General features: G+C 40.7%; 1 pseudogene; it reads right to left on the reverse strand.

Moving 5' to 3' along the window:
- Positions 1–4,211: 4,211 nt before the first annotated feature.
- LOC119623872 (small ribosomal subunit protein uS2B-like) lies at positions 4,212–22,738 on the reverse strand (annotated as a pseudogene).
- Between the last annotated feature and the right edge of the window lie 749 nt (positions 22,739–23,487).

Genomic DNA, 23,487 nt, shown 5'->3' on the forward strand with positions numbered 1-23,487 from the left:
CTGGGTTATCAAGAATTGAATTGAATACAATTCTCGGATTGTAGACTGAAATTTTCTGACATCTGGTCACAGGACTTTGGTTTGTTGATGCCTTGGCAAAATTAGTTCTCCTCTCATTCTCAAGGCATCACCTGGGATTAGTTGGACCCAGATGTAAATGATGCTATTTGGATCATGTCATCATGGGGGAGCACCACTGAGATGAGCCAGACTGGTCTCTGAACCGCATTCATTTCCTAATTCTCTTCTCTTTTTTCTCTTTGCGCTTAGGAGATCTGGCCTTCTTACCTTCTCTATGGTGTTTGAATAGAAACATCTCTCGTTAGTGCTGTCCCAGGAATTCTGTCCTCACCCTTTCAGCATCAAGTGCAGATGAACCCAACGTGTGTGAGAGAGATATAGTGGCAGAGTTATTGAGAAACAAAAACACCTTCCGCAGAGCCCCCTACATCTGAAATGGCAACGCCATGCTTCCCCTTGAAAGCTGGTTGGCATGGAACTTTTATTTTGCTGTGAAACATCTAAACTGCCCCTCCTTTTGGGTGTGTCACAGCCCCTGTGATTTTGATTTGGAGGGTTTGATTTGTTTGTGAACTCTTCGTGCTTTCTGTAATGGCTTGACTTGACTTTAACAGCCGGATTTTCAGAGACAAGCTGTGGCAATGTCCCTCTTCTCCCTAATACATATACAACCTTTGCTTTACTGAAGATCTTAATCATCACTTTCTTACACAGACAAACTTCTAACTTTCCTGGCTTATGTAAAACACAGAGTGTTCGTCTTTATGTAAAATGATGTCAGGCATCCGAGGCTTTAATAGATTTCTGCAATGCTTTGGTGGTGGGTGTGTGTGTGTGCTGTGCAACCAGGTTTTAAATCCTTAAGGTAAGATTTTAATGAGAACCAACTGTCAAAGGAGATCATTTTCTGAATTTGTGCCACAACTTTATTTTGAAAACACAAGTTTTGCTAGAACCAGCTAGTTTTGACCGGGCTTAGGAAAAGGGGGCTTGTTTTGAATGTCTGAACAGAATTGAAAAATAAGAGAACCCTCTAAAAGAGAAAGGACATGCTCTTTCTAGGGAAGAAACAGGAGAACTTTCAGCCATCCCGCTAGGCCAGTGTTTTCCCAGCTCTGCAGTACTCTTGTAAATTTGTAAATTTGCCACAGCTCACTTGTAAATTTGCCAGGGTGGCAGGGACACATGACTCTTAGCTGGGAGGAATGCCAGCTATCAGAAGCCCCCAACTCTCAGGAGGGAGAAGGGGGCGGGTGCCCAGAGACCACCCTGGGTTATGTTTATTTTGGGGGATACTTGCTGGTACTGATAGCAAATCTCCCTAGACGGATGCAGCTCACATTGGAATGTCCTGTTGAGAATTCCTCAACTCCCTGGTATCAGACCTAGCACCTTATAAAGTAAATCCTTACATTATAACAAAGGTAAGTACAGCCTTTGCTATCTGGCCTTATATGTCACCTGATCTTTTAGGTTCTTCTGTGCTTGACTCTGTCTCACCAGAAACCCCGTGTTTATTCTGAGCAGACAGAAACCCATAATTCTTATTCATTTTATCGGTTCTCCCCCTCTGTTCTCAAATCTCCTTCATTGCTCTTCGTTCCTGGTTACCTCATTGTCCCTTGGCCTCCAAAGAATCATCTCACACCCATAAGCCAGACAGATTAAAGTTCCTGTTTCCCAAGGTGTGTTTGGTCTGGCTCCAGCTGACCACTGGGATTTTGAGCTGTGATACTATCGTTCAGAGGAAACTCCCTTCCTTTTTATACTAAATGTATGCATTCTCCTGACCCTTAATCTAGCGTGGAAAAAAAAAAAAGAAAAAAAAAAAAACTATCTATCTTCCCAAACATTTCTGACGGGAAACTTAATGCTCTCTTATCATCCACAAACTTCTCTTGAACCTTTGAGCTCCAAAAGAGAGTATAGATGCCATCTTAGGGATTAGGAATGTTTTGCAGCGTGTTTTTAGGGAATTTTAAATCAATAAATCTCAACCTGGGTGATTCAACCAGTGGATTTACTAAACTCAAGCATGGACGAGTTCGGTAAATCCTGTCTCATTGCCAAGCCCATTGAACTCACCACCTGAGTTCCACAGCAGGTACTCAGAAGAGCAAATTATTCGGCAGTGGTAAAGAAAGATGGGCTTGGGGATTAAGGGAGGTCAAGGAGTGTTTTGTTCTCTTGTGCTAAGGAACGAAGAGAAGAAGAGGAAAAACAGTTCTAGAATAGCCTACTAGCATAACCTTTGCTTTAGAGATGCTGTTTCAGCTGTCATCATTTCATTGGACTTATTTCTCCACCATTTTTGAAGAATAAGCAGGAGTTATGTGCTTCTTGCTTATAAGAAAAATTACTGTTTCTCACTGTAGTTTGTAAGATTCAGGATGGCTTCCAAAGAAAAAGTCGTATGAACATATTATGAGTTTTTTTGGCCTTTGTGATGCTACAGAATCACATGCATGTCATGACATTCACCACATTTATGACTTTTATTTGGAGAAACACTGGAAATGAACAGTAGCAATGTATCTTCGTAGGGGGAATGCAATGTCAAAATCCCGGGGGAATGCTTCCCCCTGTGTCCTCTTATTCATTCCTCCCTCTTTCCCTTCCTCCTTCTTCTCTTTCCTTCCTTTCTTTTGCTTGAGTGAACCAGAGGAAACCATTCATCTGGAAGCCTCCAAATGTAGACTTTTAAAAAATTTAGTCCTTGGCCGATCCTTGCAAAGTTTCAGAACAATCAGCCATTTACATGCATACATACACGCATGTGCACAATGCAACGAGCCCACTCATCACTTAAAACTATACTGGGATTTAAAACAATGTTTAGATACTTTAATTAAATAGTAAATTTTTGGTTTGTGTTGGATCTCTTATTTTATTGGCTAGGTAGTTTGGGGTGCGGCGGTGACAGAAGTTTAATAAACGGAGTAGAAAGGTGAGGGCAGACTAGTCAGAATCGTCCTTTCTCTAGTCCCCTGTGCTAATTCTTGCATTTGGTGATTGTGGCATGTCTGCTGTGCTCTGAGTACAGAACTCCAGCATATGTCCAACTGTCTGCACAAGTGGAAGAAAGGAGGTCTTTCACAAGACTAGTGTTGACAGCAATGCTGTCAATTAATGTAGCCATAGCAAACTATTCATCAAGTTTATGTCTGCACATAGCTTTCTTTACCTTAAATTCAGGCACTTGTTTTACCTTCCCTACATCTATTTTAATCAAGTAGCCAAGTCACCTGAAAAAATCTATAGACTTTTGAAACCATACATTCAAGATTAATGTCAAAACAAAGGAGATGAAACACATGCAATTTTTTTCTAAACACAGAATGCAAATAATCAAACTGAGAAGGTTCCCAGTCTTCTTGTTTCCAAATGAATCATCCATTTCATGGTTGATTGTACTTCGCAAGGTGGCTGCAGTAGATATCCCATCATACATACTCTTCTTAAACTTGATGTTGACACTCTTCTCATAAACCTGAGAGGGCCTTTGACTATGGTGGAAGTGACACTATGTGACTTCTAAGGCTAGGCCACAAAGAAAGATCTAGTTTCTACCTGGCTCTCTTAAGACAGCTGCTCTTAGGACCCTGTCACCATGCTGTGAGGAAGCCAAGCAGCCAAGAGAGAGACCACATGTCGGTGTTCCAGCTGATGACCTCAGCTGTGGTCCCTCTGGTCAGCCTGGAGCTTGGAGTCATCTGAAGGTTACTGTGTGGGAGTAACCATCCGATGATTCCAGGTTCCAGAAGTCATTCTCAGCATCTGAGCTGAGCTGTCCCTGCTGAGCCTTGCCCAAATTGCAGATCTGTGAGATGGAGAAAAAGATTTATTGTAAGCCACTAAGTTTTGGATTTTTCTTATTCACCGATAGGTAATTCCACCTCTGAGCTCTCCCCTTCTACTGGGAGTTTGCTGTTGGCCCTAATAATTTCATACGTTTAAACATCCACTTTTAAAGAAGCCATCTAAACTGGGATCTTGAGTTCCTAAGATTTAGCCACAGGAAAAAGTAAAAGTTCCCTGCAAAATGAGTGCTGTTAACGAAGAAAAAAGAAGTTAAAATCTAATGGAGCTATCATTAATAATGCAGCAACAGTTACCGTTCCTGGGTACCTACAGTACTCCACTATCTATCACATTAGAACAGAGATAAATTGGAAAATGCTTCTTGACAGAGCAAGTTGTTTTCAAAAGATCAGAAAACAAGAAATCTAAAGAAAGAAGGATGGAAAGAGCAACAATGTGATATGAGCTATACCATCGACTTAGGATGACTCTGGTCTTTGCATCACAGAATTTTATTCTTTATTTTTTAGAAACTGATGTTTATTTTCTGTCAACCTTATTTTCATGTTGCTTAAGAGTCTGTGCAAGAACAGCTTAAGACCATTCAGTGGTTGCTCCTACCCATTCAGTGGCCTGAGCAGTGGCAGCTGTGGACCAGTCTTCCATGGCAGGCTGAGCGCTTCAGTCTTCAGTAAGAACTGCTGAATAGGCACAGAGGGTACCTGCATGTCTTCAGACCAGTCTGCAACTTCAGACTGAGTAGCAGTAAACTCAGGAGCTGGAACAGTCCATTTACCCTGAAATTCCTTCTTGGTCACAGCCTTTTCAGCAGCAGCCTGCTCTTCTTTTTCAATCTCTTCAGGATCTCTGTAGAAGTAGAGATTAGACATGACCTCCCATGGGTGTTGCAGGAAATGGTGCCGCCCATGTGCAGAACTTCCCAGGCCAGCATCCACCACATCTGACCCACTGAGGGAGCTCTCTTGTTGTTGCATGTGATGGCAATGCCCACATGGCGTAGAGGAGAATCTGTGTTGCACAAAGCAATGGCAGGTGGGTTAACACAAGATGCCCCTCTGAGAGACTGGTGGTCAGTCCTGGGGTCAGAAATCACAAGAAGCTGTGGCTCCCAGTAGTCTGCCTGTATCTGGTTAGGAAGGTTCAAGGAGTGAAGCAGTCAGCAATTGGAGTGGCTCCAGTGGCAGCAGCAAACTTCAGCATGGCCTCCTGGCCAGTATTCCTGGGGGATATGACACTGACATCAGCAGGGTTTTCAATAACAACAATGGCATGAGTTGCCAGCCAAAGCTTCTCCCAAGTCCTCTTCAGATTTACGCTGTAGATGCCATCACTTTTCCTTTTATAGATGTACTGTTCCATTTGGAAGTCAAAGTTGGTGCCACCTAAGTGAGTTCCTACTGCAAGAAAATTAAGGACATCCTCCTCCTTCATTTGCAGGATATCAAGGGCTCCAGACATTGTGAAAGTTTCTCTTTAAGTTATGACAGGAACCTGAAATTAAGAACAACGTCGTATGGACCCCTCTGTAGGTAGCACGGAAACGCTGCCTCACAGAATTTTAGAACCTCAAGATTATAAGAGATCAACTAGTTTGGGTCTGATTAACCTCTCTTGTCAAATCCCTGAGTCCCATCTGCAAAGAAAAAATATCATCTAGTTTCTGTTTAAATATCTTTGATATCAGAGAAAATCCTCTTAATTTCTCAAAGAAGTTAGGTGTTAAAGGATTCTTCCTTGGGTTAAGCTAAAACCGTTCTCCCTGCAATTTTAACATTTGGTTTTATTGTGAAGTTGTATCTTTTGCAGGAGGTTTGGTTCTAAAGCCACATGAGGCAGCAATTGAATATGGCCAAACATGGTCTTGAAAGTTCCTCAGGAAAGCAACCCAGCCATTATTAGCCTATGATTTGTTAGCCAGCATTCCTGTCATGTTGGAACTGATGACTGTTTCTTTGGTTGAAAAGCAGAAAATGTAGTTGGTTTGCATAATGGAGATGGAGGCATTTTAAAAAATATGAATTTTACAAAGCTAGAATTACACTCAGACTGGGGAGATACTTATGTTCTGAGAGGCAAAATGGACCTGAGATGGGAGAGCTCATGCTTCCTGGCTCCTGCTCATTCTGGGGCACATATACACTCATTAAGCAGAATGACTGAAGGAGCCACCCACACTGCTTACTTGTATTTTTCTCTAAAAATAGGATTATTTTTGCAGAGCTCATCCAATTGAATGAGTGTCCATTAAACACACTTATGACATACACCACTGTAGGCCTGTCCTCTAGAGCTCCATATAGCAAGTCTCATGTTATCTCCAGGAGAACATTTTGAAGACAGTGATTAGAATTCTCGAGTCAGCTCCACACAAAGCACCATCATTCCTTCAAATGTTTCTCATAGAACATAGTTTTGAGCCCCTACTCACTTGTATTTCTTCTCGGAACAGAGCTGAACATGTGTCCATAATTATAAATTCCTGGACTGTTCAGACTGTGCACATGGGATCGGGTCAGCATGGAATAGAGGAGACGGACATATCTTTCCTTCTGAATTCTGACTTCCCTTACGCCAGCCAAAAAATGCATTTGAATTTTGGCAACAAAATCCTACTGTGGTATTATAGTTATCAAAATCCCAAGTGCTTTGAACTATTTAAACGTGCAGAAAATGAAATAGCAGACATTCATGAACTCATCACCAAGATTAACATGTTAACAGCTTTGCCTTATTTACCTCAGATTACTAAATCTTTCTTTACATGGGTTTTTATTTGCCCGATTCTCCCGTATACTGTATTTCTGCACCCATCTAATCACCCTGTCAAGAGTTACGGATTCAACAATTATTTCTTAGATTCCTACTGTGTCCTCTTTGGGGTCTTAATTTTGCTATTTAAATGCGTTATGTATTATCTCAGACTCATATTCACAATTTTCATTAGGGACCCTGTACACACAACTTTTTTTACAAAAATAAATGGGACAGGTTGATGACAGAGCTCTGGGATCCACCACTAATGACATCCTGTAGACTGGCTGAAGCATTATTTCACCTCTATGACCCTCTTGTGCCTTTGTTTATGTCGTTTCTTTCTCCTGGAATGGCTTCTTGTTTCCTTCTTCCAGCTGACCAACTTATGTTACTTAACCCTTTGAGGTTCAGTGTTGGCTCTTCCAGGAACCCTTCTCTGATCATTACCTGCTAGGTGAGGTGCTCTATCTTTGTGCATCTCTTTAGGGTAGTATCTCTGCTCTACAGTCTTCATTGGCTATCCTGTCTATCTTCCTACTCATATTTAAGTCCTTTAAGGGCAAAAATATCATTATGTTTTCCTTTATATCCTTAACCCTTATCAATGTGCCAGAACTTCAAAAGTACCAGATCACATCAGATGCTCAAAAATACTTGTTAAATAAATATATAACAATAAAACAATTTAGGCAAATCTTTCTTCCTTCCTTCCATTACAGAGATACTTTCCATAATACCTCTGATAGATCATCACTTCCATCATGGAGAATTTGCTACCTAACAGGAGAGCTGATTCCCTATTTGAATGGCTCTGGATTTTGAAAGTCTCCAATTAAGCTCCGAATCGGTTTCCTGTAACAACACTGTAAGTTCTCATTATAAATAAGTCAAGTCTCTTTTCTGAATGTCAAAGATTCTTATATGGTATTCCTTGGGTAACTAAGTAGTTTTTAGTGAGTATATTTTACGCACAGCAGGCAGAGCTGGAGAAATTATTTTTCGGTGTTCAGAACTGAGGCACTTTCTGGGGCATCCCATTAAGAATTTCTACCCTGAATTCTTTCCAGAAGCTAATTGGGTCTGTGAAGACCACAGGGTACAGGTGTGCCATGTTCTATGCAGCTCACATTCCTACATAAACATGCTGTTACTTTCTCGAGCGTCATAAGCTCCTGGGTGGTCTTAGGGCTGCCTTCAAAGGAAAACAAGTAAGACTTTCCTCTCATTGCTGATCACTTGAAGACCTGGTTAGCATACAACATTCTGGAATCTTTATTTACTGAGTCATGAGTTCTCACCTGAAAGGAAACTTAAATGGCTAACTCTGGCTAATTCCAAACCTCACTGAATAGCCAAAGAGTTGTAGGAAAAGTAAAAGTGAGAGAAACAGGTAACTTCTGTGCTAAGTTCAATGCCTTTCTCTAAGCTCTTGATGTAACTGCAATTGACATTTTCCTCAGGAAATATAGAAGTAAGCCATTTTAAAAAGGATAAAAGTTAGTTTTGTTTTTTTTTTTTTTTTTTTGGTCCCAGATTTTTGGTTGCAGATTTTTCCAAATAGTGGTGAGTTGGCTAAGTTTTATAACAGAGCAGTCATTATTCTTTCTGTATAGAATGTCAGTGTTTCTTATGTGCCAGGCACTGTGCTAGGTACTTTGCAGGACTTACCTAATGTGGCCCTCCTAACAATCCTGAGAAATAAATATTATTATCTCCATTTTATATATGACGTTCTGTAGGCTCAGTAAAATTAAGAAATATGTCCAGTGTTTCAGAATTACTAAATTGCAGAAACAATCCAATCCAGATGGTTCTGATGCCACAGCTCATGGGCTTTGTAATAGGCCGTGCTGTCCCTCATTTCAACATGAGCTTCCGCATGTGATCTTCCATGTGGATATGAGCACTGCCTTAACTTCCAGATCCAGTGTTCTCAGATCACCTCTATTATCTGCATGTGATTGGGTGCCATCCACTTAGGACAAAGTTATAACATTCTTTTCTTATCAACCAGAGTCTATTTAATTTTGTTTTAAAATAACATCACACTTAAGAATATCCAGAATGCATGTAAATGATTGCTTGGATGTTTTACTTTCTCGGCTCACTGAGACCTGTGCCTCCGGTTTCAATGATTCTCATGCCTCAGCCTCCTGAGTAGCATGCAGCACCATGCTTGGCTAATTTCTGTATTTTTAGTGGAAATGGGGTTTCACCATGTTGACCAGGCTGGTCTCGAGCTCCTGACCTCAAGTGATCCACCCGCCTTGGCCTTCTAAAGTATGGGAATGACAGGTATGAGCCAACACGCCTGGCAGCTTCTCTCTTTTATCTCGACTTTGGGTTGGCTAGAGGGATGGAGTAGAGGAAGGTGAACTTTACTTAATAGGGCCCAACAAAAGTATTTAGTAAGAAGCTCAATTTATTTAAAAAATCTGAGTCCTTTGGACTGAAAAGTCAGAGATAGTTTTTGCTGATATTCACCATGAGTATTTTATTTGCATTATTTAGGCTATTTTTTCCACCCATCCTGATGCTCCATGCCATGCTTGACAGCAAATTCTTTAGACCAGAGGTTGGCTGAATTTTGTCCACTGTCTGTTTTTGTAAATAGAGTTTTAATGGAACACAGCCATGCTCACTTGTTTACATGTTGTTTCTGGTTATTTTTATACTACAAAGGCAGAGAGAAGTAGTTGCAACTAAGACTGTATGGTCCACGCAGTCTAAAATATTTACTTTCTGACCCTTTACAGGAACAGCTTGCCAACCCTTGCTTTAGGCAGACCAAAAATGTATGGATGCTGCAGGCCAGCTATGAATCTCTGTGTCTAGACTTGAATGAGGAGGAATTTGGACTTGGATGGCAGGACTAGGACATCTTTAAAGGCTCTTCCAAGTCTGCATTTCAAGGATTTAAAAATTCAGCATTATATATATTTTTTCTCATAAATAAAATGTATGAGGTAGGACCCGGATAGCAGATGTGGACTTGTAACAAATCTTGGAGTGCAATGGCTATGTTAAAAACAGACATTTCTGTTTTGTTAATTCTTACTATGCTGATGCTCAAATATAGCAAACTATGAATCCAGTGCATTAGTTAAATTTTGAACAGTCTCTAAAGGCAGCTAAGGCTGAATACGTGGAAGTGGGCCATGTCTGGTTATATTGACATCAACAAGTATTTGAAAGGAATCAAACTACATAATTGTACCATTTTGCTTGTCGGTATTTGTAACATATTATTTGTGTCTTCTATGAAAACTCCCTCCAGTCATGAATGTTTTATTAATTTATTTGTTGCCCATCAACCTTATGCACACTGCTATATGAAACAATAGAGGAAATGTGGTCACTACCCTGGAGAACTGTGCTGCTCAGTTTTTGGACTTTCTTCCCATGCCTCAGGACCTGTTGTAATGTTTTGGTTATTTTTTAAAGTATTTCCTAGTAATTAAGATGCATGTCTGAAAAATTATGTATAATGTCAGAGGCCCAAAACCTTGGGATCTGACACTGGCTGGGTTTCTTTTTGCATCCTTGGGAACTTTGGTTGCATTTAAATTAGAAAACTCATCTTTTGTAACTACAGGCTTTTTTTTTTTTTTTTTTTTTTTTTTTTTTTAAGCCTCCTGTATTCTCGGTAGATCTTATTTGGCTCACTGGTTAGTCACCTGGTCTTTTAACTTGGGCCAAGCTTTCTCTGAATACCAGAAGGATTTCAAAAGTAGATGTTTAAAGACATCTGATCCCTGATGTATTGCTTAAAATCATCATCTACACATGTATGTACATAAATATATTTTTAAAATATTAACTTGGTATATTTTTAAGTATTTTCTGTGTTATGAAGTATTCTACATTCAGATTTTTTTCCTATTGAATTTAAAATCAAAACAGACATATGTGAGTCAAACAACAAAAAGTGTAAAAATACCTGTAAGGTTTAAAATGATTTGCCTGGGGAGAAGAATATCTTATGATATTGAAAATGGGAAAAAAGTTTTACCTTGGAAGGAAAAAAAGATATCATGCTCGAGGAAAAAAGATGAATTTCCTGCCTAGACATTGGGAATGGATTATGGGCATGATCCAGTAGGAGGTCAGAGCTGTCGGCACATCACACTGTGGTACCATTGTGAACTTGTTGATGGGATGTTCTGTAATTGTTCTCAAGTCAGCCAGTTTATGAATATTTTGTCTTCTGCGTCAGCAAAGAGAAGAATTTTCATCACCTGTTTCATTAGTATTTCCTCTCTTTTCTTCACCTATAAGTGTCTAACAAAATATTTTATCTTAGGTACCTAATAAGTATATATTGATGAATGACTTCACTGTTTAAATCAGCTCATTGGCATGTTTACTGATAGTAAAAAAAAAAAATGAATGAACTTAAAAATTCTGGAGAGAAAATGTATACATTCCAGAATTGTTTAAAAGAGAACTTTTATGATGGTTCTAGATGAATTCATCAAAGTTGATTTCAGGTAATAGCAATTTGTCAATAGATGAATTGGCCCTATGACTCATTTGCCCATTTAATGATTCATAATTTTGTTCTGACAAGAAATAAAGTAACAGGAATGTCTGTTTCAGTGAGGCCGCTCAATATACAACTTACTTTGGAGAAAGACAAGTTCTTGGGTTTAAAAAATTCAGATAACAGGTATATCATCCATCTCAATGAATTTTTAAATAGTATAGTGAATTTTAAATAGTATAGTGAAGTGAAACCAATCTCTTGCTTTTCCTGCCTCCTATAATTTACAGATTTTCTTTCTTGACAGGGAGAGAGAGGAGTTGCATTACAAGTATGGACTAGGAATATTTTTATACATGGATAAGGAGAGGCTTGTATGCCTGTGACTGTGAGTCATGAACTGATATAATGGGAGTGTGAAGATACTCAATGGTTTTAAGCTTGGAATTTTTCAAATGGTTGTGCCAAGAACTACAAAGCAACAAGTTCTTGGTGAATCAATAATGTTGAAAATTGTTTCCTTGGCAAATTGGTTTTTTAATGAATCGTTAGTCAATCACTTACTATTTGACTAATTTTCTTCACACTGGTCTATCTCATATGAAATAATCTTCCCTTTCCCATGAGAGACCCACTTATCCGGATGCCAAAACCAGTCTTATCTGGAAGCAGGTAAATGAAGCTGCTGCCATATTTCCCAGCCCCCATAGCTTTATAATGATAAATTGTTTTATTCCATGCAAAGAAAAACAATCTTTTAAAGTGTCTTTTTGGAGAATTAGTTATTGAACATTTCAATGTGGTAACATTTAAAACAAGATTTCATTTTAACCACTAAAATGGCTTAGTCATAACTCCTAATAGAGGTATGGCCTAGAATGTAAAAGAAAGAACTTGGTTGTGTATAAAAGAAAGGGAGAGAAAAGAAGAGTAAATGTAGAAAAACGAGTAAAAATACTGCAGGCTGTAAGAAACAGAAGAAAGATACCTGAAGACATAAAATTGCATAGGGCTATTAGTCTGGTAGGTGCTTATGTACATGGGTGTGTATCCTGGTATAAGACAATGAAGGTTAAATGTATCTGCGTCTTAAAGATAGAAGTTTCACTCTCCCAAAATATTCAACCTTTTCAAAATATTCAGCATCGTATAGTGGCTAATAGATATAAGTAATTTCCAGGCTTGCTCTGTTGATGTCACCCTGTCCCTATGTCTTAGCAACTGGAATGGGGATTCAAGGACTGGAAAGCAGGGTATTGGTTCTGACATTCTAATGGCATTGGACAAACTCCTCTCCACTTGTGTTTTCAGTAGTGACAGCCAGAGACTAATGGCAAGAGGGTTCTAGAATTGACTGTGTGAATAATGAAAGGTACTAGGGGTCACTGCCAAAATACCAATCTACATTCTTTTCTGTTATCAGGACACTGGCATCCAGGGGGGAAAAAAAAAAAGTATTTGTAGAAAAAACTCAAGTATTATTCTACCAAGTTTCTCTTTGCAACATGTGCAGTGTGCCCAGAGTTTTAAATTGGTCTTTCTATTCTTCAAATAAGAAACTGTTCTTATTTAAAGAACAGTTCTTAGTGTTCTTATTTCAAGTATCAGTGCAGAGCCCAGATTTTTCTCCAACGTGTTTTCCCAACACAACGAAACTAAACTTGAGGTCCTTGGAAATTCTGCTTGGTATGAGTCTTTATCTTTCCATTTGGTTTTTCTTTTTCCTCCTCTTGTTTTCACTAGATTGAATTCCATTTCTTTCTTCTTTGAAAAGAAAGAGCGGCATCAGGCATGGGGATCAGGAAAAGGTTTTTTCACCTCCATGATTTTGGTAGCAATACAGACATCTGGCAGCAAGGAGTATAAAAAACTTCTTTACCTTTTTTACTTTTTTTAAGGAAGCCATTATTTCAGGTAGAGGATATCAACTAACATATTCTTGCAGGCATTGGGCTCTTTCTTTCAAGACCTCCACTGGTGATCAAACTAAATATTTAAAAGGACATTCCTATAAACAAAAGCATGGTCTGCATTCACAAACCATTTTCAACAAGATCTCTTTCCAGTCAAGACTCTGACCATCTGCTTGCCATCTTATATTTTTTAATATTATTCTGTCAAATACATGCTCTGTCAATGCAGGTAAAGGAATACTTGAAAAATCTGAACATACACAAATCAGTGGGTCCAGATGACATGAATCCAAAAGTCTGGAGGGAATTAGCTAATGCAGACTTGCAAATAAGTGCCCCAAACAGAGCACCTTCACAATAATATTTTATCAAACTGCCCTTCTTTCAGGAAGTACACAGATAGTAAAATAAATACAATCAACATTCCCTTTAACTCTCCTGGCAGAAACTGTTACCTTGGACAAGTTACCATTTACAAGGCTGCACATATGAACTTACTCTAAAAGCAAAGCCAAAAAAAGAAAAAAAAAAAGTATTATATCACCAAGAAAGAGCAAAACAAACAAACAAACAAACAAAAAAGAATTAGTACTTTCTAAAGATTATAGAGATAGTCTGTAATTTGTTATTGACTAAGAGTACCTTTGAGATCTAAAAAAGGGTTACCAGGCCAGATGTGGTGGCTCACGCCTGTACTCTCAGCACTTTGGGAGGCCATGGTGGCGGACCACTTGAGGTCAGAAGTTTGAGATTAGCCTGGCCAACAGGGTGAAACCCTGTGTCTACCAAAAATACAAAAATTAGTCGGGTGTGTTGGTGGACACCTGTAATACCAGCTACCCGGGAGGCAGAGGCAGGAGAATCGTTGAACCTAGGAGGCAGAGGTTGCAGTGAGCTGAGATCGCACCACAGCACTCAAGCCTGGGTGACAGAGCCAGACTTTGTCTAAAAATAATAAATAAATAAATAAATAAATAAATAAATAAATAAATAAATAATAAATGGATAGCCACATAGGAGATGTGGCTGAGAGGTTCAAGGGGGACAGTTCAGGACTGTGAGCCAGAATGACCCTGAGTCTGGTCTTATTAGTCATCTGCCTGTGCAACCACAGCTGTGGACCTTGCATGGGCAAAAGCTGGGCTGAGCAAGAGAGTATGACAGAAGTAATGCTCCAGGTCTATTCTTCAGAGGACCAGTAACTTTCACCCTGGCCACTTGAAAGCCATCCACCATGTAACAAGTTGAACTACCCTAAGATTGCCATGTTGTGTGGATGTCCAAGCTAGTCATCTGGAGAGAGTGAAGTGGGCGGCGGTGGGGGTGGGGAGGAGAGATAGGGGGAGAGTAGGGAGAAAGTTCTTCTAGCCACCATGGCATCCTAGTACGGATTCCAGACAAGTAAATAAAGAAGCTATCTTGAACATTCCAGCCCCAGAAGATACCATATGAAGGGGAACAAAAGAACCCAGCCAATATCCAGAACAGAGAGCCCAGCTATATGGCCCCAGTTGAGCTGGCCCCGTTATTCCCAACCGTCCAAATCGCCTCAACTGAGGCCTCAGGTATTGTGAAGCAGAAATAAGCCATCTGTACTAAGCCCTCCTTGAACTCCTGATTCGTAGAACCATGAGCTTAACAAAATGGTTGTTGCCAATGCCAGGGGTGTGGGGGAGCAGGGGTTTACGCAGAAAAAGGTAGAACTAACAATTTTTCTTTTACTTCAGGAAACTTTATTCCTTTTATTCCTTGTGTTTCTCTACTTTGTTGTTCCTATTTTCCTTTTTGTTCCTTTATTTATTGCTATTTTTCTCTACTCATTATGCTAAGATAATTAAGCATATTTAAAAATTTATTTTGTTTGCAAATGAGGTGAGTTTTGGTATGCTCTCCTGCCCATCCCCCTGCTTGTATATTATCTTATTTTGTTATTTATTTAAAGACAGGTTCCCTCTCTGTTGCTTGGGCTGGAGTACAGTGAGTGGTGTGATCCTAGCTCACTGAAGTCTCATCATTCATTATTTTAAAATGAAGTGAGTTGTACTTAAAATTTCCTCTCAGAAAACTAGATTAATCAATTCTTATTTTCATGTAGGCACCAATGACCCAAACCTTTAAAAATGTATATAAATATGAAAAACTGGAAAGCAATAGAATGTCCAACAAAATAACTAAATACAATGCAACTGATTAAAAAATGCTCCACTGACTATATCTGGAGCAGCCATTGCTATCTCTTTGCCTCACCTCTGAACACTGTCACCTGCTAACCCTGATCCAGTTACAAAAGCCCTACTACTGTTCCTCTAGTGTACCATGTGCACTCCCTTTGCCTGTGCTGTTTCGCTTGCCTGGTAAATTTCAAGAAATGCACACAAGGTACCCTCTATCTTCTTCGGGTCTCAGGTTATCACTGTAGCCTTTCTTGACCACTGCACATATGACATGAGACTTCTCCCCTTCCTAACACACCCTATCTCCCTTGCCCTGCTTGATTTTTCTCTTTAATGCCTCTCACCATCTGCTGTATCATGTATTCACTTATTTATTTATGGTCTTCTCCCACTAGAATATCAGCTCCATGAGGGCTGAGACTATGTGGTCTTGTTCAGGGCCTGTCCCCAGCATCTCTAGTACTGTTTGGCATATGGTAAATATGAGTCAAGGAAGCATGCTTGACTCCTTGACTCCATGCAGCTGAGATGCAACAGATTTTAACTTCTGTCAAAGCCACTAACAATACGTCATTAAGAGAAAATAACAGGTTACAGAATAGTATGGAGAGTTTATACATACGCTTTGAAAAAACTAATAGTCTTGACTGGATGTATAACTAGAAATGAGAAAGGCCATCATTTTGTCAGCCGGGTATAAAATTGGAGGAAGCGTTGGTGCTCTCTCCTGTGTGACAGAACAGTACAGTGTTACTAAGAGAATGGAACAGCCTGTGGGTGATGCAGGAAAGGGAAGGGGAGGCAGAACACGGGCTGAGCCAGAAACAGAGGCAGCACTAACTTTCCTACCCAGCAGCCATTTCCTCCTTGCCCTTACCAACAAAATCCTGATGTCATTGAGAGGAACGAGGGACCCAGCCAAAAATACTCACTTTCCTGAACTCCTTGCAGCTAGGAGACCATACGAAAAGCGCTGGCTAATGAGAAGTAAAGCAAAAGTTTCTTAAAAAGCTTTTACTTTTCTGATAAAGGCACTACCGTTTCCTCAGAAAGTTCCTTTGAAACTTTTTGTTCCATTCTCTTAGTAACCTGTGTGCTGTTCCGTTGCCCAGGTTAAAGTATCAAGACTTCCTCCAATTTTATATCCAGATGGCAAAATGAGAACCTTCTCTTTTCTAGTTATGCACCCAGTTGAGACTATTACACTTTTTTCAAAGCATGTGTATCAACTCTCCATGCCATTCTGTGACCTGTGCTTCTCTCTCAATTACTGAGATGGGCACTGCTTCTCTCCTTCCTGCCACAGAAGGATATGAGGCCTGGAGCTGCAGCAGCCATCTTGTGACAAAGAGGCACCAGCTGTGAGGCAGAGGCTTTCATGATAAGAATGGTGAAATGGAACAATAGAAAGAGGCTGGGTCCTGGCCGGGCATGGTGGCTCACACCTGTAATCCCAGCACTTTGGGAGGCCAAGGCGGGCGAATCACGAGGTCAGGAGTTCGAGACCAGCCTGGCCAACGTGGTGAAACCCTGTCCTTACTAAAAATACAGAAAATTAGCTGGGCGTGGCGGGTGCCTGTAATCCCGCTACTCGGGAGACTCAGGCAGGAAAATTGCTTGAACCTGGGAGGCAGAGGTTGCAGTGAACCAAGATCGCACCACTGCACTTCAGCCCGGGAGACAGTGAGGCTCTGTCTCAAAAAAAAAAAAAAAAAAAAAAAGAAAGAAAGAAAGAACCTGCATCCTATGGCTGGGCACAGTAGCTCATGCCTGTAGTCCCAGTACTTTGGGAGGCTGAGGCAGGCCAATCACTTAAGGTCAGGAGTTTGAGACCAGCCTGGTCAACACGGTGAAACCCCGTCTCTACAAAAATACACACATACACACACAAATTAGCTGGGCATTATGGTGGAAGCCTGTAATCTCAGCTATTTGGGAGGCTGAGGCAGGAGAATTGCTTGAACCCAGGAGGTTGAGGTTGTAGTAAACTGAGATCACGCCATTGCACTCCAGCCTGGGCAACAGAGCAAGATGAAGGAAGGAAGGAAGGAAGGGAGGGAGGGAGGCAGTGAGGGAGGGAAGTGTGGAGGGAGGGAGGGAGGGAGGGAAGGAAGGAAGGAAGGGAGGGAGGGAGAGAGGAAAGGAGGGAAGCGGGGAGGGAGGGAGGGAGGGAAGCAGGGAGGGAGGGAGGGAGGGAGGGTCCTGAAGCCATCATGGAGCTGCTGCACCATCTTCATGTTATTTCCTCTGGACTTCTCATCATAGCAGCCAAACGGGATCCTAATAGATACTTTTGGGTTTTTCTCCTTCTTCTGTCAACTTACCATTTTTCTACAATGACATATGTTATTTATATAGCTAAAACAATCATGTGTGTGTGTGGGCACGCGTACACATATATTTGAGGATGGTCGTGAAAAAAACGTTTGGTTAGTCTGAAGCTAAGGCAGGAATTTTTTCTTCCCTTTCCCTCTTATCCCGGAGGAGAGAACTAGATCCCGAATTGTTGGACCAGCCACCGCCTCTTATGATGCTTTGTTTTGTCCAAATACTAGACCCTCTGTGATCTCAAATCCCTTTTAATGAACTGCCCTGGTGAACAGGCCCCTGTGTGAGCCAAACAGATTTGAGTTTTGTAGCTAATAACCTAGGATAGAAATGAATTGAATTGTCTCCTTCTACTTGGACTTCTGATGGCAAACAGCAGATTAAAATGAATTTGAAGAGAAAAGAACATATCTCTTAGGCTTGGAGCAAAACTGCGTTAATCTGAAACTCTCTGCTCCCATTTTTGCCTAGGCTGAGCCTAATTTCTGCTTCTTGCCTGTCTTAGGGGAGATCCTTCATGCAGAATCAACCTCTCCATAAGAGAAGAGCTGCAGATGATGCAGCCTGTATATCTCTCAGCTCCTCTTACTGCAATGTCTCTTCTCCGCATCACAGCCCAGTATTGGATCCAAATTCTTGCTGCCTGTGGCACCTAATCCACTATATCTCCTGGACCCTGCCTCTTCCTCCTGTTCACATTATTGAAATTTGAGGGGGCCCACACTGCTTTCTCCCACTTAAATTCTGGACCTAGTAAGAAATAAGACAGAAGAGCAAGGCAGAGAGGAATACAAAATATATTTGTACTGATGATGCTGATGTTGGCCAGTGTTTCCCCTATCAGCAAGTTGGCTTGCAGAATGAGACAGACTGACCAACCCAGTCGGAGGCTGCATTTGGCAACTATAAATCCTCCCTGGAGAGGAGGTCTGTCCCTGCAAAACTTGTAACATGAAAAAGTAAGGCAATATGCTGTATTCTTGTAAATCAGCAGCTCCCAGAAATAAAATGAAGAGGAAGGGCTGGTCAATGCATGCCCAGTTTTTTTCCAAACCCATCAGTCAGACCAAGTCACTCTTTTTCCTGGCTCAGGCCCCTGCTTAGTTCACTCCTTGCCTTACCCAGTCCATCCAGGCCAAAGCTTTCCTGCCCTCCCCTTGCTTCACCCCCAGACAACATCCTCCACATGTCCATCTCCTGCTCCCTGCATGAAGCCACCCCAGTGCAAGGTGGCAGATGCTCCAACTCTCCTCTCTACTCTTCCATAAACAAAGGTTTAATCTCTTCTATCTGTCTCAGTTACCTGTATGCCCTTTGTATCACTTGGGTCTCAGTCTGAAGCTCTTACTCTAGAGAAATACTCTGGATTGGGAACATGTGAAAAGACATATAGAGTCCCCTCACTCAGCTCTGACTTCTAGAACTATGGAGAAGAAAGTAGTCTTTTTCTATAGTGTTAGAAAGAGAAAGTCTACTTTCAGCTTCAGGAAAAGGGCACAGGCTTTGGCACAAAACGTACTTTAGTTCCCAGTCTGGTTCTTCCATCTTCTTGCTCTCACATTTAGTACACTTGGTTTAACTTAAGATTTGGTAGCTTTGAGAATGGAGTATATTCATATCATGGCTACCATGCAGAACATCTTTTATAAGTATTCCTGGGACAATACCCAAAACACAGGAGATAATCAAGAAATATTGGTTTCCGTCTTCCATATCCAACCTAATGGTAGAAAAGTTTCTCTTCTCGAGTTTTATGTGATCATTTTCTAGTCTTCAGGTCAGCCTAGTCTTTGGATTAGTCTATCCTCTCCCATCTTAGGATGATACATCTAAGTTTTAAAAAGATATTTCCTATTTCTTTCCAGATTCTCTGCTGAAGCCAAGCATGATCCAAAGGCAAAACTTTCTCATAGTCCACAGTCAACGTGGCTGCTACAGGGTACAATGAAAACCCTTAGGAACAGTGATTGTTCTTCCAAGACCCATCTGCTGACCCTGATGTGAAGAGGCATTTCGTATACCTAACCTAATGAACATCAAACAACATAACTTAGCCTAGCTTATTTTAAACAAGCTCAGAATACTTACATTAGCCTACAATTCGATAAAATCCTCTAACTTAGAGCCTATTTTATGGTAAGTGTTAAATATCTCATGCAATTTACGGAATGTTGTACTGAAAGTGAAAAACAGAATGGTTGCATGGGTACCATCTTAAAGTAGAAAAATCGTATATCAAACCATCTGCAACCACCTGTAGTCTCGAGCACTCATCATAGGACTGTCTGCACTCCATGACACTCATCCCAAGCTAGTATGATTACTTGTCTGTGAATGGACTTTTCAAAAGTATCCCCATAAGTTATTCCTTGAATGCCCAGCACACCAACCTAGGCTCAGGGACACTGGGCTTTAAGTAATGTTTACCAATGAATGAATGAATGAACAAAGGCCATATAACTGATTCAAAAGACTCTTTATATAAAAGCATCATGGAAAAACGTTGTTACCGTGATTGTTTTCTATAAGTTAATTTTATGTAAAATAATTTCCTCCAGTACACAGGGAGGATTCCCTTTAGACAACAGCCATGCATGTCACAGATTTTTCTTTCTTGCCAGGCTCTAAAGACATCTAGTCACTTCTATTGGCACTGTTTGGTCTATGAAGGATGTCTCAAGTGAATTTGTGTCCTTAAAGTAGTGTTTTCCTCTCAGCTACTTGGGAGGCTGAGGTGGGAGGATCACCTGAGCCCAGGGAGGTTGAGGCTGCAGTGAACTGTGATTGTGCCACTGCACTCCAGCCTGGGTGACAGAATGAGATCTTGTCTCAAATAAATAAATAAATAAATAGTGTTTTTTCATTGATTTATGTCATAATTTCTGAGATATTTTGATTTTATTCTAATAAAATGACTTTAATTTCAACGTTTGCCTATCTCCTGAGGAGTTACCATTCAGAATCTTTTTGTAATGTAAATTCTCATCCCCTAATTTATATGTTGTCAAGTTTGGGTTTTAGTATACTGTATTTGGCTCGCTTAAAGCAGGGCACACCTGAATTAGCTTTTGAGATAAAAGGAAGGCAAAGAAAATTGATTGTGAGCAAAACATCTGATATAGTTTTAGTTGCAAAGTTCAAATTTTCTGAATGGGATCAAGATGGCATAGTTTGAAATGTGGCTGAAATGTCTACCTGAAAGCAATGGTGGTGAAGTTCTTATACAATATTTCCTGGTGTGTTTCTCCTTAGGTATTTCCACATATGTACACACATATTGGGGAAAGCAAGTGAACTTCCCTTTCTCTTTCCTAGAATCATTACCATCCCATACTTGTTATACGAAAATGGCCTCTCATTCTTGGATCCATTTATTTATGTAGATTTTGCTTTGACTTTACCAAACAAGAAAAAGAGCTGAATTTAAATAGCAATGAAATTCTGCTTGCTGCTACGAGAGGGACTGTCCTCAAAGATCTCTTCTCTTGCCACCCCACCTTCCAGTTATGCTTTGTCCTTTAACCCACATAACAAAACTTTATCTAGCACTGGCTAAGGGTTAGGCACTATGGTAAGTGAAGGGGATGCTGTCCCTCCCCCCACCGAGCTTATTATCCAAGGGATGTTTTGATGAAAATAACCAGTCATATCAGGGAATAAAGCCAATTACAGTGTCCAGATCAGAAACTGGCCTCAATTAAAAGTGATACTGATGGCCGGGTGCGGTGGCTCACACCTGTAATCCCAGCACTTTGGGAGGCTGAGGCAGGCGGATCATGAGGTCAGGAGATCGAGACCATCCTGGCTAACACAGTGAAACCCTGTCTCTACTAAAAATACAAAAAAATTAACCAGGCGTGATGGCGGGTGCCTGTAGTCCCAGTTGCTGGGGAGGCTGAGGCAGGAGGATGGTGTGAACCTGGGAGGCGGAGCTTGCAGTGAGCCGAGATCATGCTACTGCACTCCAGCCTGGGCAACATAGCAAGATTCCGTCTCGAAAAAAAAAAAAAGTGATACTGATAAGAATATCAAAAATGTATCAAAAGTGATATTCATCCTATATTTTGCCCACATATTTTATCTTCCTAGAATGTTTTTTCCATGGTGCTCGATTTACCCCTTGGAGCCGCACAGAATAATGCTTATCTGTGTTCTGCAAGATGTTTCAGGTTTTAAAAAACAGTCACTATCTCCCCCTGAGTGATCGCTCCTTTAAGGCCAAGTAGATCCTGCTCCTTCAACACTGTGATATAACTGAATTTTTTCTGGAGACAGAGTCTTTCTCACTTTGTCACTCAGGCTGGAGTGCAGTGGTGAGATCATAGCTCATTGCAGCCTCCACCCCCAAGGCTCGAGTGATCTTTCTTCCTCAGCCTCCTGAGTAGCCGGGGAGACAGGTATGCACTAGCATGCCTGCCTAAATTTTTTATTTTGTTATTTTGTAGAACCAAGGTATCTCACTATGTTGCCCAAGCTGATCTGAACTCCTGGGCTCAAGTGATCCTCCCACCTCAGTCTCCCAAAGTCCTGGGATTACAAATGTGAGTCACCATACCTGGTCTGAAACTGTGAATTCCCTCAAACTTCTGTACTTAGGTAACTAACCTCTGTAGCTAGATTTTGCAACAAGTAACCAAAAACCTAACATCAAGTGGTTTAAACAGTATAGGAGTATATTTCTCTGCATAAAATTTCAGGTAGGTGATTTACCTCCAGTGTGGTGTTCCATAATACAGCAGATCCAGGCTCTGGCCAGCTTGTTGCTCTCCCATACCTGACTTGCATCTTAGGATCCAAGTGGTAGCACCCACGTTCTAAGCAGCAGGGTAGAGGAAGGGGAAAAAAGAAAGGCAAAACAGTGGATGAATGCACGTTGTCCCTTAGGAAATATGTCCAGAAGCGGCCACTCTGCTTCTGTTTCGTTGATCTTAGCCACATGCCTGCACCCACATGGAAGGGAAATTGGGAAATGAACTGTGTTCTAGGGAGCCATATGCCTTCCTAAAACTTGGAGGTACTGTTGCTTTAGAAGAAAGGGACATGCATATTGAAGGTAATCTTCTTTACTTACCACACTCTCTCCTTGTGCTCTTTGGTCTCTCATGAAGGGCTGTGGCCAATATGTCACTGCTTTTTTTTTCTAAATGAAAGATATCATACTGTAAAAATAGCAATTTTGTTTCATCATATACAGATGCAGGAAAGTCCTTGTACTTTCCTAAATCAAATTAAATCTAATCTTGTGCCTGGTCTCACCATGCTAATGAAAAATTCAATGTCCTTTATTCAGTATTGCTTCTTTAAGGTCATGTGAAAGTAGGATTGAGGTTGAGAAGGTATTATGTGGGTCCTGGAAATTGAGGAATGTGCCTCTTATCTTCAGGCCATCATAATCCCCTAAGAGAGGTTCATTGTCCAAGTCCTGTGTGGTCCATGTGAAAACAGGAGACCCTGCTCTTTTCACTCCAGGCTTGGGCTTTAGGGTCTTTGCCAAAGCTAAAATGCAACCCTTGATGCTGGGTGCACAGCTTTCCTCAGTGCACTGTGCAGTCATTTCTTTCCAGGATTCTGTGACTTCCCTAGGGTGCTGTAAAGCAAAGATCCCTCCATTCCCTTCTCAGGTTTGCAGAATCTCCTTCTTCCCAGGACCAGCCTTTTCTGACTTTACCCTCCAAGCACATTCTTTGATTTTTCCAAGTCTGGATCAGCCCAACATCATTTCCCCTCAGAAGACTTAAAGAAAATAATTTTTGCCTTTTTTTGAAGTACTGTGGTAGAAGGAGATTCTGGCATATGTCAGTTTTTGTGGTTGCTGTTTCACGTTTGTGTCTTGTTTTGTTTACTCTAACCCTGGTATAATTCATTTATTAATGTAGTCTCAAATCAGTTGGATCATTTTCATAATCATGTTATATTGCTGACCAGTATCAGGAACTGAGCTCCTCTGCTAGTAACAGATATTCAACTAGAGGAATAACTAGTTAAGAGCTTA

Source organism: Chlorocebus sabaeus, chromosome 11 (assembly GCF_047675955.1).
Source record: "Chlorocebus sabaeus isolate Y175 chromosome 11, mChlSab1.0.hap1, whole genome shotgun sequence".
NCBI lineage: Eukaryota > Metazoa > Chordata > Mammalia > Primates > Cercopithecidae > Chlorocebus > Chlorocebus sabaeus.